The sequence below is a fragment of the Amia ocellicauda genome, unplaced genomic scaffold (assembly GCF_036373705.1).
Source record: "Amia ocellicauda isolate fAmiCal2 unplaced genomic scaffold, fAmiCal2.hap1 HAP1_SCAFFOLD_35, whole genome shotgun sequence".
In the NCBI taxonomy this organism is placed as follows: Eukaryota; Metazoa; Chordata; class Actinopteri; order Amiiformes; family Amiidae; genus Amia; species Amia ocellicauda.
Genome location: NW_027102920.1, coordinates 1,121,692 through 1,136,403, shown reverse-complemented (window position 1 = coordinate 1,136,403; position 14,712 = coordinate 1,121,692). Strand labels below are relative to the sequence as shown.

The window sequence follows — 14,712 nt, the reverse complement described above, 5'->3', positions numbered from 1 at the left end:
GACAGATAGAGAGTATTAAGAGCTACGATGAAGTTTCCCAGGAGACGTAAAAGGCTTGCAGCACCAGGTATTTCCAGGAGGTCTCCCATCCAAGTACTGACGAGGCCCTGCCCCGTTTAGCTTCCGAGATCTGATGAGATCGGACATGTTCAGGACGGTGTGGCCGCAAGCCAAGAGGCCGGGCTGCATGATGTCTCTTAAAGGCTGGCGGGTATTGACGGAACTTCCAGCAAAAAATAAAAAATAAATAAATAGAAAAATGGAGGGAAAAATATCAGTGCAGGACAGGGTGTTGAAAGTAGCCGGGTACATGTACAATTCTTCAATTATATCTCCTGGAGACAGAAAGAGAGTATTAAGAGCTACGATGAAGTTACCCAGGAGACGTAAAAAGCTTGCAGCACCTGGTATTTCTAGGAGGTCTCCCATCCAAGTACTGACCAGGCCCTGCCCCGTTTAGCTTCCGAGATCTGACGAGATCGGGCGCATTCAGGACGGTGTGGCCACAAGCCGAAAGGCCTGGCTGCATGATGTCTCTTAAAGGTTGGCGGGTATTGACGGAACTTCCAGCAAAAAAAAAAAAAAAAAAATGGATGGATGGAAAAATATCAGTGCAGCAAAGGGTGTTGACAGTAGCTGGGTGCGTGTACAATACTTCAATTAAATCTCCTCCAGACAGATAGAGAGTATTAAGAGCTACGATAAAGTTACCCAGGAGACGTAAAAGCTTGCAGCACAAGGTATTTCCAGGAGGTCTCACATTCATGTACTGACCAGGTCCTGCCCCGTTTAGCTTCCGAGATCTGACGAGATCGGGCGCGTTCAGGATGGTGTGGCCGCAAGCCGAGATGCCTGGCTGCATGATGTCTCTTAAAGGCTGGCGGGTATTGACGGAACTGCCAGCAAAACAAAAAAAGAAAAATAGAGGGAAAAATACCAGTGCAGCAAAGGGTGTTGAAAGTAGACGGGTACGTGTACAATTCTTCAATTATATCTTCTCCAGACAGAAAGAGAGTATTAAGAGCTACGATAAAGTTACCCAGGAGACGTAAAAGCTTGCAGCACTAGGTAATTCCAGGAGGTCTCACTTTCATGTACTGACCAGGTCCTGCCCCGTTTAGCTTCCGAGATCTGACGAGATCGGCCGCGTTCAGGATGGTGTGGCCGCAAGCCAAGATGCCTGGCTGCATGATGTCTCTTAAAGGCTGGCGGGTATTGACGGAACTGCCAGCAAAAAAAAAAAAAAAAATAGAGGGAAATATACCAGTGCAGCAAAGGGTGTTGAAAGTAGCCGGGTACGTGTACAATTCTTCAATTATATCTCCTCCAGACAGAAAGAGAGTATTAAGAGCTACGATGAAGTTACCCAGGAGACGTAAAAGGCTTGCAGCACCTGGTATTACTAGGAGGTCTCCCATCCAACTACTGACCAGGCCCTGCCCCGTTTAGCTTCCGAGATCTGACGAGATCGGGCGCATTCAGGACGGTGTGGCCGCAAGCCAAGAGGCCTGGCTGCATGATGTCTCTTAAAGGTTGGCGGGTATTGACGGAACTTCCAGCAAAAAAAAAAAAAAAAAAAAGAAAAATGGATGGAAAAATATCATGCAGCAAAGGGTGTTGACAGTAGCTGGGTACGTGTACAATACTTCAATTATATCTCCTCCAGACAGATAGAGAGTATTAAGAGCTACGATAAAGTTACCCAGGAGACGTAAAAGCTTGCAGCACCAGGTATTTCTAGGAGGTCTGTCATTCATGTACCGACCAGGTCCTGCCCCGTTTAGCTTCCAAGATCTGACGAGATCGGGCGAGTTCAGGATGGTGTGGCCGCAAGCCAAGATGCCTGGCTGCATGATGTCTCTTAAAGGCTGGCGGGTATTGACGGAACTGCCAGCAAAAAAAAAAAAGAAAAATAGAGGGAAATATACCAGTGCAGCAAAGGGTGTTGAAAGTAGCCGGGTACGTGTACAATTCTTCAATTATATCTCCTGGAGACAGAAAGAGAGTATTAAGAGCTACGATGAAGTTACCCAGGAGACGTAAAAAGCTTGTAGCACCTGGTATTTCTAGGAGGTCTCCCATCCAAGTACTGACCAGGCCCTGCCCCGTTTAGCTTCCGAGATCTGACGAGATCGGGCGCATTCAGGACGGTGTGGCCACAAGCCGAAAGGCCTGGCTGCATGATGTCTCTTAAAGGTTGGCGGGTATTGACGGAACTTCCAGCAAAAAGAAAAAAAAAAAAAATAGAAAAATGGAGGGAAAAATATCAGTGCAGGAAAGGGTGTTGAAAGTAGCCGGGTACGTGTACAATTCTTCAATTATATCTCCTGCAGACTGAAAGAGAGTATTAAGAGCTACGATAAAGTTACCCAGGAGACGTAAAAGCTTGCAGCACCTGGTATTTCCAGGAGGTCTCACATTCAAGTACTGACCAGGTCCTGCCCCATTTAGCTTCCGAGATCTGACGAGATCGGGCGCGTTCAGGATGGTGTGGCCGCAAGCCGAGATGCCTGGCTGCATGATGTCTCTTAGAGGCTGGCGGGTATTGACGGAACTGCCAGCAAAAAAAAAAAAGAAAAATAGAGGGAAATATACCAGTGCAGCAAAGGGTGTTGAAAGTAGCCGGGTACGTGTACAATTCTTCAATTATATCTCCTGGAGACAGAAAGAGAGTATTAAGAGCTACGATGAAGTTACCCAGGAGACGTAAAAAGCTTGCAGCACCTGGTATTTCTAGGAAGTCTCCCATCCAAGTACTGACCAGGCCCTGCCCCGTTTAGCTTCCGAGATCTGACGAGATCGGGCGCGTTCAGGATGGTGTGGGCGCAAGCCAAGATGCCTGGCTGCATGATGTCTCTTAAAGGCTGGCGGGTATTGACGGAACTGCCAGCAAAAAAAAAAAGAAAAATAGAGGGAAATATACCAGTGCAGCAAAGGGTGTTGAAAGTAGCCGGGTACGTGTACAATTCTTCAATTATATCTCCTGGAGACAGAAAGAGAGTATTAAGAGCTACGATGAAGTTACCCAGGAGACGTAAAAGCTTGCAGCACCAGGTATTTCCAGGAGGTCTCACATTCAAGTACTGACCAGGTCCTGCCCCGTTTAGCTTCCGAGATCTGACGAGATCGGGCGCATTCAGGACGGTGTGGCCGCAAGCCGAGATGTCTGGCTGCATGATGTCTCTTAAAGGCTGGCGGGTATTGACGGAATTTCCAGCAAAAAAAAAAAAAAATATATAGAATAATGGAGGAAAAAATATCAGTGCAGGAAAGGGTGTTGACAGTAGCTGGGTGCGTGTACAATACTTCAATTAAATCTCCTCCAGACAGATAGAGAGTATTAAGAGCTACGATGAACTCACCTAAAGGATTATTAGGAACACCATACTAATACTGTGTTTTACCCCCTTTCGCCTTCAGAACTGCTTTAATTCTACGTGGCATTGATTCAACAAGGTGCTGAAAGCATTCTTTAGAAATGTTGGCCCATATTGATAGGATAGCATCTTGCAGTTGATGGAGATTTGTGGGATGCACATCCAGGGCACGAAGCTCCCGTTCCACCACATCCCAAAGATGCTCTATTGGGTTGAGATCTGGTGACGGTGGGGGCCAGTTTAGTACAGTGAACTCATTTTCATGTTCAAGAAACCAATTTGAAATGATTCCACCTTTGTGACATGGTGCATTATCCTGCTGGAAGTAGCCATCAGAGGATGGGTACATGGTGGTCAAAAAGGGATGGACGTGGTCAGAAACAATGCTCAGGTAGGCCGTAGCATTTAAACGATGCCCAATTGGCACTAAGGGGCCTAAAGTGTGCCAAGAAGACATCCCCCACACCATTACACCACCACCACCAGCCTGCACAGTGGTAACAAGACTTGATGGATCCATGTTCTCATTCTGTTTACGCCAAATTCTGACTCTACCATCTGAATGTCTCACCTCTTTTTCCTATTTGTAGTGGAGATGAGTGGTACCCAGTGGGGTCTTCTGCTGTTGTAGCCCATCCGCCTCAAGGTTGTACGTGTTGTGGCATCACAAATGCTTTGCTGCATACCTCGGTTGTAGCGAGTGGTTATTTCAGTCAAAGTTGCTCTTCTATCAGCTTGAATCGAGTCGGCCCATTCTCCTCTGAGCTCTAGCATCAACAAGGCATTTTCGCCCACAGGACTGCCGCATACTGGATGTTTTTCCCTTTTCACACCATTCTTTGTAAACCCTAGAAATGGTTGTGCGTGAAAATCCCAGTAACTGAGCAGATTGTGAAATACTCAGACCGGCCCGTCTGGCACCAACAACCATGCCACGCTCAAAATTGCTTAAATCACCTTTCATTCCCATTCAGACATTCAGTTTGGAGTTCAGGAGATTGTCTTGACCAGGACCACACCCCTAAATGCATTGAAGCAACTGCCATGTGATTGGTTGATTAGATAATTGCATTAATGAGAAATTGAACAGGTGTTCCTAATAATCCTTTAGGTGAGTGTATATGTATGTATGTGTATGTATGTCCAATTGCTTTGACAATACAAATGAAATTAATTGAGAGAGAGAGAGAGAGAGAGAGAGAGAGAGGGAGGAAAATGAGCTCCTAAAAAACATTTGTTTTTATACATAAGCGGATTTAATTTGTCATTTACAAATGAATATATAGCACTATAAACATACACAGAAGACATGGAATAGAAATTCAGAAGAAAAAGTATTCAAAAAATAATAATTTTAAGAGAAACACAAAAAGAAGAAAGCAGAGAGACAGTTCAGGAAGAAAAGTCAGAAAAGAAAAGCTGAAGACAAGAATTGGAGGTAAGAGACAAATAATTACACAAAAAAATATGTATTAATAAAATAAATAAGCATTCTCAGTAGTTGACTCAGCCAATGAAAATGCAGAGCTCCGATTTGAATAGAGTGACAGTAGGAGAGAGCCCAACTGCCACTGAGACTGATAGAAATCTATCAAACAGCAGTCTGACTGCAGAGCTGCCTTTTGAAATCCGATACCCTGAAGACATTCGCTCTGCACAGGCTAAGAAGGACTACAAACAAGCTGTGATGAGAGCATCTCCTGAGACCCTCATCCTAGACTACACCGGTAAAGGAGAAAACAGGGTCAAGAACAATCTACTGTTCTACACCGCCTTTCACAAAACCCTGTGCCAGACATACCCCAATAACAACAAGAGGGGCATTAGCAGAGGCAGGCAGATCTCAGTGCTGGTAGAGAAAGACACAGACAGTGTGATGCTCACTTTTAATGTATACCACAACGGGACCATCATGGTGCAGGGCAGCGAGAGCAGCCTGGACCAATTAGCTCTCGGCTTCCACACCTCAAAGCAGCAGACTGAGGTAGAGAAACAAGAGCCAGAGCCGGCCACCCTGCAGTCTGCCCCCAGCCACACGGAGCCAGACAGTGCCCCATCTCCCACAGACTGCCCCCCTGTCTCCCCAAAACTCTCCAGCAACATTAAAACACTAAAGGAATGCCTATCAGTGCTGGAGCTGGAGTTTGCGGAGTTCAGGGAGCAGACCTTGAGCACCCTGGCCCAGACCTCCTTGTGCGATCAGCTCCGGGATGAGATGCACAGACTAAAGATGCAGCACAAGGCTGAGATCCATGAGCTGAGAGCAGCAGTGAGAGACCTGGAGGAGCAGAGCCAAACCCTGAGGACGGAGCTGCGCAGAGCGAGGGAGGAGCTGACCAGGACACCCCAGCACAGCCAGCTAAGGAGCCTGCAGAGCCAGCTGGAGGAGCTAAGAGAGGAGCTACACATCACTGGAGCACAGAGACTGCACTGCACTGACCCCACAACACCTCCAACCCCTGACGCACCCACTGATCCACCCACACTCCCCACCACTCCTGACACACCCACTATCACCAGACCTGCCACTAATACACAACCCCCTGAAACGCCACTCCCCCAAAACACACCCGCTGCCCCCACCACTCCCGACGCAAACCCGGAGTGGCAGGTCAACGCAGAGGTGGTCATTCTGAGCGAATCCAATGGGAAGTTCCTGGTTGAGAGGCGCCTCTTCCCTGGGCGAAAAGTGAAAAAGCTTTGGTGCTCCACAGCACAGAGAGCCCTGGAGCTGCTCTCCAAGAGGAGGCTTTGCCAAGTCAAACACATCCTCATCCACACCGGCACTAACGACCTGAGTGCCCGCAGGGGCGATGTGGCCTCAGCCCTGAGACAGGTAGCAACGAAAGCCACAGAGGAATTCCCAACTGCCAAAATTTCCATCTCCACACTGCTGCCCCGCACAGACGTGCCCCTGCACATCATCCAGGCCATCAACGCAGAAGTGTCCCGAAGATGTGCCCTCCTCCCCAACGTCCACCTGGCACACCACTGAGACATCCAGCCACATCACCTGTATGACCACGTCCACCTCAACAAGACGGGTGTGAGGATCATCTCAAAGGTCCTCAAGGACACAACCCTGGGCCGAAACCCCACACACCCCCACCTCGAGACCAGGAGCAAACCCCCCAGCCCCCGGCCACATCCCCAGCCACCGGCTCCACCCCAGCCCCAGCCCCTGAGACCCCGCGGCCCCATTCCCCACCCCCCCATCCCCAGAGGGCCCGTCCAGCACAGCAGAGCGGACAGCCGGGGACCAGCACAGCCACACAGCCACGCAGCAGCGGCTTCCAGAGCCTGGAGGCCCGATGCTGCCCAGCTGGCCCAGATAAGGCAACTCCTCAGTGTCATCTGTTCCACACTGCTGAGTTAACTGAGCCTCAACACACATATATATGGTTGTGGAGATGGAGAGTAAGAAAAAATGTGATTTAATTATTCTGATATTTTGATGCAAAGATAAAATCTTTGAGTGATTATTATGTATATCCATATATAATTATTAATAGTAATATAATATCAGTTGTAGACCACAAATTAAACTTTCTTATGTAGAAGAGACAAGTATAATAAAATATATGAACATGTCCTTTAAAATAAGCAGTTGGAATATGCAGGGTTTACACTCCTCAACTTTTGGAATGAAGAGCACAGGCCCTGAACTGATCAACACTGTAAATAGTTCAGATGTTTTCATTCTTGTAGAGACTTGGTGCTGTGCAGATATGTCTATACACTGGATGGATACAATGGATACAGGGAGCTGATTGTGCCCTCCTATAAAAAACCCAAAGTCAGGTGTGGCAGGGCCTCGTGGGGGATTATCGTGTGGTACAGGGAGGAGCTCCGAGCAGCCCTATGCCCAGTACAGAGAGGAGACACACACCTGTGGATGAAAATCAGAAAAGACACCCTACAAAATAACACAGATATATACCTATGTGCAATTTATATGCCACCCGCAGACTCCCCCTACTATAATGAGGAAGGCTTTCATGAGCTTCAAAACGAAATCTGCCACTTCCAGACCCTGGGCTCTGTACTGCTGTGTGGCGATCTCAATGCCAGGACTGGCAGAGAGATGGACTACATCAATACAGAGGGGAACACACACCTGTTCGGAGACACTGACACAGCCACGACAGCGTGGTAAACAAGAGCAGGAAGCAGGTAGTGCGCCTATGTAAAAGCCTGGGTCTACATATCATCAATGGCAGGACCAGGGGGTACTCTCTGGGGAGATTCACATACTGCTCGGCTCTGGGCAGCAGTGTGGTGGACTACGCCATAACTGACCTGGACCCACAAGCCAACAATGCGTTTATAGTCAGACAACAATCTCCACTATCAGACCACAGCCAAATAGCACTTTACCTAAAAAGATCAGCGCAGCCACAAGTCAGAGCCAAACTTCCCACAAAACTGGTCTCCCTGCCACCCAGTTAGAGATGGTCAGAGCCCAGCACAGAGAACTACACAAGAGCCCTGAATAGTGATGAGATTGAAAACATGTTAGACAGATATCAATCCTCACACTATCAAATAAACCAAAACGGAATAAACTCAGCCACCAAAACACTGAATGAAATATTTGAGAGACTGGCTTTAAAATCAAACATTAAAACAATTAAAAACCAAAATATGAAATCGTCTAAAAGAAAAAAAGAACAGTGGTGTGACCAGGAGTGTGAAACTTCTAGGAAACACCTGAGACATCTCTCCAACACTAAACACAGAGAGCCCGACAACCAGGAGGCTCGCCTCAGCTACTGCCAGGCCCTGCGGCACTACAAGCAACTCCTCAGTAAGAAAAAAGACCACTATATGGGCAGAATAAATACCCCAAAAACAAAAAATGAAATACCAATTCAAAATGGAGAAATCTGGAAAACACACTTTGAAAAATTTTACCAAAATGTTGAAAACAATCCAAAGCCAGAACAGGTTAAAATATTAAAAAACCTAAATAAATTGGAAGAAATCATTAAGAATAACCAAAATCCCTTAGATAACCCATTTACAATACAGGAACTAAAACATCAACTCAAAATCCTCAAACCCAGGAAAGCCAGCGGCCCCGACAGCATCAGCCCTGAGATGCTGAAGCACAGCAGCCCGCAGCTGCAGGAGGCTCTGCTCAAACTCTTTAACCTGGTGCTGAGAGCCGGGTGTTTCCCTGAGGTCGGGAATCAAGGATTGATCACCCCGATTTTTAAAAGTGGAGACAAATTAGACCCCAATAACTACTGGGGCAGCTGTGTGAGCAGTAACCTGGGGAAGGTGTTCTGCAGTATCATCAACGCCCAGATACTGGCCTTCCTTACCAAGCACAGTGTCCTGAATAAGAGTCAGATTGGCTTCCTACCAAAACACCGCACAACCGATCATATTTACACTCTACACACCCTCATAAATAAATATACCCAAAACAATAAAGGAAAAATATTTGCCTGTTTTGTAGACTTTAGAAAGGCATTTGACTCAATCTGGCACAAGGGATTATTTTATAAACTTCTACAGAGTGGTGTAGGGGGTAAAGTTTATGACATCATTAAATCAATGTATTCTGAAAACAAATGCGGAGTTCAAATTGGCAACTCAAGAACAGAGTTCTTCACTCAGGGGCGGGGAGTGAGACAGGGCTGCAGTCTGAGTCCAACACTGTTCAACATCTACATCATCGAGTTGGCCACAGTGTTGGAGCAGTCTGACGCCCGCAGCCTAACTCTCCATGACACAGAGATCAAGTTCCTGCTCTATGCAGACGACCTGGTGCTGCTGTCGCCCACAGAGCAGGGGCTTCAGCAGAACCTGGCGCTGCTAGAGCAGTACTGTCAGAAATGGGCCCTGGCAGTCAATCTGGACAAGACCAGAGTTATGGTTTTCCAGAAAAAAGCCCCATCTCAGGGAAACAGGTACCGCTTCACTCTGGGCAGCACTGGATTAGAGCACTGCACCAGATACAACTACCTTGGCCTGACCATCAGTGCGTCAGGGAGCTTCAGCCTGGCTATAAACGCATTAAAAGACAAGGCACGCCGGGCATTTTATGCCATAAAGACACAATTTGGGAAAACAACAATACCAATAAGTATTTGGATTAAAATATTAAACTCCATCATCCAACCAATCCTGCTATATGGGAGCGAAGTGTGGGGTCCCCTCATGAACCTCAATAACAACAATTGGGACAAAAGCCCCATGGAAATATTCCACCTAGAATTTAATAAAAACATCTTACACGTACACAGAAACGCCCCCACGGCTCTGAGGCTCACAGAGCCCGAACACACAATGACCAAAACAACAACAATTGGGAAAATTGACATGTACCTGAAAAGCAAATACACAAAAGATTAGAGACACGAATTAGAATTACAAAACAAATTGGAATGCTACCAGGCCCTGAATAGAAACATTACATTGGCTGAATACTTAAAAATCCAAAATATAAAAGAGAGACAAAATCTAACTAAATACAGGCTCAGTGACCACAGCCTCGCCATTGAAAAAGGCCGCTACAGAAAATTCTGGGTTGCCAGAGAAGAGCGGCTGTGCAGCCAGTGTGACCTAGGGGAGGTCGAAACACAGGCGCATTTCCTGCTGTCCTGCCCTAAATACACAAAAATCAGGGAGACATACTTTAAAATATTAAAAATGCATATCCCTGAGTTCAGCATGATCCCCGATTGCTGCAAACTCCCCGTCCTGCTGGGAGAGGAGGAGCGCACTGCCTTCTTAGCAGCGCAATATGTATCCACCTGCCACAGCCTGCGAGACAGTGTGTAGACACCAGCCTGTGGCACTCCATTTGCAAAACAAAATAAAAACAGTGATTTTTCTGATGTCATGACACAAATTTTGATACAAACAACAAATATGGTTTATATCCTACTTAATTTTATTTCAATGTGTACTATATTTGTTCCACTGAATCTTGTATTGCAATGTTTTGTCTTGATTGATAGAACATTTGTATCTGCTTTGGCAATATTGTGATAGATCATGCCAATAAAGCACCTTTGAATTGAATTGAAATGAATTGACAGACAGACAGACACACGCACACACACACACACACACACACACACACACACACACAGAGCCAGCCAGCCAGACAGCCAGCCAGCTCAGCCATGACATCACGAGCCTCTCTCAGCTGACTGCTATGACATCACAGAGCACGTACATTCCGTTGCTTGCCGTCTGTCAACCACTCAGTCACTGCCAGCCAGACTGGCTGGCTGGCTGGATGGGGGGGCTGCTTGCTGCTGCTGCGTACCTTAGCAAGCTTATTTGCTTGACCGGCCTTCCTACTCCTCTGCCCACATGCCCACCTATGCCCGATCTGCTGTTCACCTGGATCACAGCTCCGCCCCAACAAGGCAGAGCCCCCCAAGAATGGTACAAACTCACCCACGTTCCCCTCCACAGAAAGCTTTAGCCCAAAATAAGGGACACATTCTGCCCAATATGTCAGCGCCAACCACAGCCTGAGGGACACAGTGACACACGAGCACCGGCTGTAAATATAATGTAAATACTCGTTTGTAATGCATGTCATTGTATTTCAAAAAAGGAATCTGGAAATGGTATACCTATTTTCTTTATTTGTATGTATTAAAGATCACATTTTATTACATTTTCTTTTTCTGTACTTCATTACATCTTATTGTGATTCATAATTCTATTATTTATTTTCCGTGTATATGTATGTATGTATGTATTGTGACAAACCAAGGGGCAGGGTCATACATGGCAGATATGTCAGGCCAGGTCTGCTGCAAGGTGTGTACTCTAGGGTAGAATACCGACCCTAGGCAACTACACTCCCCAGAAACCCTCAGGCAGCCATTCTAGCACCTAATGTGGTCACTTGGTGTTACTTCCTCAATTATTCACCAGGTATATAAGGCGGGCCTGAGAGAGAGAGAAGTGAGAGACAATAGGGTGAGTTATCTGGAAAACAGAGGTAGCTCATAAGGAGAAAGCCAAGACTTATTTATTCCAGACTTTGTTTAAAATAGAATGATTATGTAAGATTAGTTACAACTCCAGTGTGAGTTAGGTTTTGTTTTCAGATTTGTTTTGTTTGAAGTAAACATACAGGCACAGCCCTGTATTTGCAACCTCCTCCCTGGGTCATGACTGGTTTTTACTCCTAAGAAGATCACAGAGAAGACCCGCACATGTGTACAGCCAAGGCGTTTTGTCACATTTGGTGTAGAATGCGGGCAGCACCTCATGAAACCCAGACTGGCTGAGTGAATTTTTTTATCCAAAAAAAAAAAACTACAGGCTGTAATAGCCCAACAGGAAGCGACCAGGGTGCAGCAGGTGGCTCACCAGGATGCTATGCGGATGCATCAGGAAGCACAGCAGGTCCAGCATGATACAAATAAAATGTTTAGAGAAGAGCAGGAAAAGGTGACTAAAGAGCTGAAAGAGAGTGTTGAAGCACTTGCAACCAGGATTGGGCCACAGGGGGCTGCAACCCATTCCACTCCCCGCACCAATCACTTTCTGCAGAAAATGACAAAACAGGACGATGTTGAGGCCTTCCTTATGACCTTTGAGAGGACAGCAGAGAGAGGGATGGCCAAAAGATTCCTGGGCAGGGCTTGTGGCACCTTATCTGGCAGGGGATGCACAGAAAGCGTACTTTGATCTGGAGCTGAAGGACGCCCAGGACTATGATAAATTGAAAGCGGAGATAATGACCCGATTGGGCGTGACCACCGCAGTGAGGGCACATCGGTTTCAGCAGTGGGCCTACCAACCAGGACAACCAATCCGAACGCAGATGTTTGATCTGATCCATCTGGCCAGGAAATGGCTACAGCCAGAGGTCCATTCATCAGCCGAGGTGGTGGAGGCCATAGTCCTTGACAACTACCAACGCTGTTTGCCCAAGGACGTTCGACGCTGGGTTGGCCAGAATGAGGTGCTGTCCGCTGACACCTTGGTGGCCATTGTAGAGCGGTTCTATACAGCCGGAGCAGCAGAGCATGTACCGGAGGTTAAAAACTCGTTCCCCAGGCCATGACGAACCAGCGGACCGGGTAAGATGGTTCCAAAGTACTCTGGGAAACATGACGCGCTGGGTTGGAAGAAAAGAGCAAGACTGGGGGGGGCAAAGGTGGGGCCTAAAGCCGAGACTAAGGGTTATAGGGGGTCACCATCACAACCAATTGTCTGCTACAATTGTGACAAAGTAGGACATATTGCGGCCCACTGCCCAGGTAGAGAGGAACCAATGCAATGTAATGTGTGTGATATGGGGAAAGAGAAACCGGTATTTTATGCCTGCCCTGTTGGGACGGATGTTTTCATAGGCGGAGTACCTAATCCAAAACACATGTGTACAGTGATAGTCGATGAGAAAGAAGTGGCTGCTCTACTCGACTCTGGCAGTATGGTTACACTGGTCACAGAAAAATTAGTAGCGACCAACAAGCTGGATAGACATCAGGAGCTCAGTATCACATGCACACATGGTGACACACGCCCCTATCCCACAGCCCTTGTAAACATACAGACAGAGGCCGGGAAACTAGATTACGAAGTCGGTGTGGTACCCAACATGCCATATGATGTGATACTGGGACGATATTTTCCTAATTTTGGAAAACTAGATAGAAAACATAGTAAATTGGAAATGCACACTGAAAACTGTAAGCCAGAAGTTGCCTTGATCCCACAACTAGAGCTAAAAGTAGACCTGGTTCCAGTTGAGTCGACAGTGAAGGTTTTGGTTGGGGAAAATTAAACTGAAAACATAGGGGTGGAATGTAGTGACGTAGATGACCCTATGGAGGGTGAGGAACCCAGCACTAGCAGGGTGGGTGAGAATCCATTCATAGAGACCCCTGAAGCTGACAATGTAGAAGTGTCAGTGTTAGAGGGACTCCCCACTGATTTTGGCAGCGCACAGGTGCGAGATCTCACTCTACACTATGCTAAAGAAAATGTGAAGGTAGTAAATGGGACCCCTATGACTACTGCAGACCCGCCAACAGCTTATCCTTATTTTATGGTAAAAAATGACCTATTGTACCGTGTAAATAAGATAGGGGTGGACATTGTGGAGCAATTGCTAGTTCCCACCCCATTCAGACGAACAGTTCTCAATCTGGCACATGGGCATATCCTGGGGGGACATCTGGGGATGGACAAAACCAAGGATAGACTCCTGAGGAGGTTTTACTGGCCAGGCGTACATGCAGACGTGACAGAACATTGTAGCTCATGTCCTGAATGTCAACTACATGCTCCTAAACCAGCCTTCAGAAGCCCACTGGTCCCTTTGCCCATCATAGAGACCCCCTTTGCTAGGATAGCTATGGATGTGGTGGGACCTCTCCCGAAATCAGCCAGAGGGCATCAGTATATACTGGTTATTTTGGATTATGCCACCAGGTACCCAGAAGCCATTCCACTGCGGACCATGGCTTCAAAAGGTATTGCAAAAGAGCTAATGTTGATGTGTAGTAGGGTGGGGATACCGAGGGAGATATTAACAGATCAGGGCACACCCTTTATGTCTAAGGTTATGACCGATCTGTGTAAATTGTTGCAGGTTAAGCAGTTGAGAACATCAGTCTACCACCCACAAACAGATGGGTTGGTTGAGAGATTTAATAGGACCCTGAAGTCCATGCTAAGAAAGGTAATCGATAAGGATGGGAAAAATTGGGAATTCATGCTGCCCTACTTGATGTCTGCCATTAGGGAAGTCCCACAGGCTTCCCTGGGCTTTTCGCCTTTTGAACTGTTATATGGGAGGCACCCCAGGGGGATATTAGACATAGCCCGTGAAACGTGGGAACACGAGTCCACTCCTTTCCGGAGTGTAGTCGAGCACATCAATGCTATGCAAGAGAGAATAGCCACAGTCACTCCCATTGTGAGAGAGCACCTAAGGCAGGCACAGGAACACCAACAATTCGCCTATAATCGTCAGGCTACACTGAGGGTGTTCCAGCCTGGTGATAGGGTGTTGGTGTTGGTTCCCACTGTAGAATGTAAATTTCTGGCTACGTGGATTGGACCTTATGAGATTATAGAGCGAATACGGGAAGTGAACTATAAGGTTCAGCAACCCGGCCGCCGACCCCCAGAACAAATATATCATGTCAACTTAATAAAAGCCTGGAAGGACAGGGAAGTGTTGATGTTGACTTACCCCCCTCAGCCACTAGGGACACCGAAGGTGAATATTGCAGCTGCCTTGTCACCTGACCAGTTGAAGGAGGTGAACGACTTGATAATACATAATAGGGAAGTTTTCTCAGGCATACCGGGGCGTACCCATTTAGTCTCTCACAACATT

General features: G+C 46.9%; 3 non-coding genes and 7 pseudogenes across 3 annotated transcripts; all 10 read right to left on the bottom strand.

Moving 5' to 3' along the window:
- Window positions 1-52: 52 nt before the first annotated feature.
- Window positions 53-171, bottom strand: LOC136732848 (uncharacterized; annotated as a pseudogene).
- Window positions 172-392: 221 nt separating this feature from the next.
- Window positions 393-511, bottom strand: LOC136732708 (5S ribosomal RNA). The gene has a single exon (XR_010809991.1). It is a non-coding gene; the product is annotated as a 5S ribosomal RNA (ribosomal RNA).
- A 214-nt stretch (window positions 512-725) lies between these two features.
- Window positions 726-844, bottom strand: LOC136733023 (uncharacterized; annotated as a pseudogene).
- A 209-nt stretch (window positions 845-1,053) lies between these two features.
- On the bottom strand, window positions 1,054-1,172 carry LOC136733181 (uncharacterized; annotated as a pseudogene).
- A 209-nt stretch (window positions 1,173-1,381) lies between these two features.
- On the bottom strand, window positions 1,382-1,500 carry LOC136732757 (5S ribosomal RNA). Its single transcript, XR_010810037.1, has one exon. It is a non-coding gene; the product is annotated as a 5S ribosomal RNA (ribosomal RNA).
- Window positions 1,501-1,716: 216 nt separating this feature from the next.
- Window positions 1,717-1,835, bottom strand: LOC136733159 (uncharacterized; annotated as a pseudogene).
- A 210-nt stretch (window positions 1,836-2,045) lies between these two features.
- On the bottom strand, window positions 2,046-2,164 carry LOC136732711 (5S ribosomal RNA). Its single transcript, XR_010809994.1, has one exon. It is a non-coding gene; the product is annotated as a 5S ribosomal RNA (ribosomal RNA).
- Window positions 2,165-2,383: 219 nt separating this feature from the next.
- Window positions 2,384-2,502, bottom strand: LOC136732876 (uncharacterized; annotated as a pseudogene).
- A 210-nt stretch (window positions 2,503-2,712) lies between these two features.
- Window positions 2,713-2,831, bottom strand: LOC136732834 (uncharacterized; annotated as a pseudogene).
- A 208-nt stretch (window positions 2,832-3,039) lies between these two features.
- LOC136732805 (uncharacterized) lies at window positions 3,040-3,158 on the bottom strand (annotated as a pseudogene).
- Window positions 3,159-14,712: the final 11,554 nt, after the last annotated feature.